The sequence below is a fragment of the Leptonychotes weddellii genome, chromosome 4 (assembly GCF_054177405.1).
Source record: "Leptonychotes weddellii isolate Sample4059 chromosome 4, ASM5417740v2, whole genome shotgun sequence".
Lineage (NCBI taxonomy): Eukaryota > Metazoa > Chordata > Mammalia > Carnivora > Phocidae > Leptonychotes > Leptonychotes weddellii.
In genome coordinates this window covers 81,722,023-81,725,162 of record NC_138372.1, presented here as the reverse complement: position 1 = coordinate 81,725,162, position 3,140 = coordinate 81,722,023, and positions in this window count along the sequence as shown.

The following is a 3,140-nucleotide window of genomic DNA, read 5'->3' as shown; positions in this document are numbered from 1 at the left end:
AACAGCCCACATATATATTTTTTATAAAATTAACATAATATCGGGGCGCCTGGGTGGCTGTCGTTAAGTGTCTGCCTTCGGCTCGGGTCATGATCCCAGGGTGCTGAGATCGAGCCCCGCATCGGGCTCCCTGCTCAGCGGGAAGCCTGCTTCTCCCTCTCCCACTCCCCGGGCTTGTGTTCCCTCTCTTGTTGTGTCTCTCTCTGTCAAATGAATAAATAAAATCTTAAAAAAAAAAAAAAAGTGGGTAGAGTAACCTACATTTCTTTTTCCCAGTTCACTGCCAGATGATGAGCTAAAATGAAAATTAAATTTTTTTCCAGCAAATTTGATTTATTTGGGGGATCATCAGTAATTTAGAATTGAATGTAAACTTCAAGAAACTGTTTCGAATCTTCCTTCTAGAGCAGTAAGTAGTTATAAAGCAAATAAAACTAAGAAGAAATGTTTATTGAAACCATGTACCAAGTAGTATTATAGTAAAAGTTGCCTCATGTTTTAGATTACATCTTAAAATGATTACCCTGAAAACTTCCAGTTTATAAAAAATGTTTAAAAATGTAAAAAAGACAAAGACTAAAAAGTAAAAGGCAGCATCGTTTCTGCCTTACAAAAAGAGTAGGTTCAGCACATTCAAGGTAAAACATATGGCAGCAAAATCATTTTTTTTTTCCAGCAATCACAGTGTCTTAACATCATAACCTTATTTTTAGTGGATGTGTCAAGGTTGGTAAATCTTGGAGTAGACAATGTATTCTACATTATCCCCATCTCCCAAAAATATCCATGAAGTTTTCTTTTCAAATAAAGACAAAGTCAAATTATTCTTGGGGAGAGAAAAACAAACTTTAGAGAGTCTTGGGGCTATTGCCCTTTAGAGAAAGAAGCCTATCCTGAATGCGTGTGGAGACACACCTGAGAAGCAGAACTCATTACAAGCACTTAGTCCAATTTCAAAGATTCACGCCTCTGAGGGGTTATTCAAAGTAACTGTGAAAAAATTATTTTACCAGTTATGAACATAAAATAATGACATCACCCTAAGTCTACTGCTTCTAATCTTGATATTAAACTATATTTAGAGTCATTACTAGGATTGAAAATAATGGCCAATCTACCTTGTTTTCTGTTTTCAGTTAGAAAGAGTGGCCATTAAATCTTTAATCAAAATACTTTAGAAATCCATTTCCAATAGTAATGAAACTTTTGTTCAATATTTGAGTTACATGATTTCACTTCAATTAAGATACAATTGCAAAGTCATTCATAAGCTGCCTTTTATTGTCATTTATTTTCAGATAGATAGAAAGATAGATATGATTCTGGCATTTTTATACAGATTGTGAGCCCAAGTAAATCAACTAATTTTTTTCTGTACACTGTCCTATTTACATTTCAGTTATTGAAACTTAAAGAAACTGCTAGTTTATGTCTAACTAACTTATATGAATAAATCTGACCTTACAGAAATGAAACCCACAGGCCTCATTGACTTTTTTTTAAATATGCACATTTATTTTAGAGAAAATAGCCAGTGAAGTGCTAAGCAACAACAACAACAACAACAACAACAACAAGGAAAACCTTGTGCATCTTATTTGCATAGAGGCCAAGGGATAAAATCAAACCCAGTGGTTAACGACAGTCTTGGAGCCCTTGATCAGAATATGTTGCTTTCCTTGTGGAGGTGGAGGAAAGTATTGCAAAATGGAGCCCACAGCCAAATAGCTGAATAAAACATATGGTTCAGGAGCTCAATATATACTGAAGCTTTAACTTTAGTACATTGATTTTTAAGCTTCCTCTTCTAAACTTTGGTATAATCTGAGAATTCAAATTCAGAGTTACTTTTAATTTAATTCTTTCTGGAGAAGGAGTGAGAACTGGTACTTTCACTTAAATTTTTACCAGGCTGTTCAGATCCAATTCTTCCATCCTTCATGTTAAACATTAGTCCTTGAGGGGGGGAAAGGTCTCTAAAATAGGTAGCATATCTGTCCTCATGTTATTTATAATAAAATGATGAGAACAACCACTAGAATGTAAAATCAGAGATGAGGCCTACTGCCTCAGTATCATCCTTCTTCATCCTTTATTAGCATGAATTGAAAGGTAGTTTGAGGAGGCTTTAATTTATAAAACTTGGGACTCAAGCCCAAAATCTAGCATTCAGTGAAATACTAGTTCCTAGGGATATGATTAGCTGCTTCAAAAATAACATAAAATAAAATAAAATAAATCTTCAATTTCAAATAGGTTTGGCAATGCTGCATGCTAATTTCCCTTCCTGGAGAATCATGATATTAATATTTTACAGGTCTTAAGAAGTCCTCATGCAAAAAAAAAAAAAAAAAAAAGGAGGATCTCTCACACAAGCATAACCACAACAACTTTGTGCAGGGGTACTTGTTAAAAGCTTGAGGGACTGCTATTCATTATAGCATGATTTGGGCACTGCTGCTATAGAACGATATAAACTAGGAACTAAATCTGCTGTCCATACACCTTTGGAAAGAATCAATATTAGACACTGTCTGGACAATAATCATGTCTTCAGAATCATTTACTTTATGTTATGAGCCTGACCTTTTGACATAAAGAAAAATAGAGAAAACTCTCCAAAAACTACACCCCCGATTTTGGCCAACCATCTTATAAATGCATTTGTTGGTCAAAGTTGGGGTGGGGATGAGGTGAGGAGTGGAGGGGACTCTAGGTGACTGATTCAATCATTGCAAACTCTTTGTTGCTATTAAATAAATAATAAACTATGGAGGCCTCCTTTCCCTTCTCTCTCCCTCCCTCTCCCTCCTTCCCTTTCTTCCCCCTGCTCCCATAAGTCTAAAACATTTGTAAAAAATTACACTATTTGCCAAATTCTGTTGTAGTAAAATGAAAGTGGAAACCAAAACAAATTCCTCTTTGTATGGGATTTTATATTCTAGTAAAGAAAACATTAATGAAATAACCACAGAATTAAATGTGCCTGGTAAGCTGAGTTTAAGTTTATAAAAGTAGACAAGAGGATTTGACATTGTTATACCTGGGATGGGAAGTGGTTAGCGACAGAGGGTAGAGGTTAAATATCAAAGATATGTTTCCCTGAAGAACGACTTTTAAACTGAGATCAGAAGGAGTGG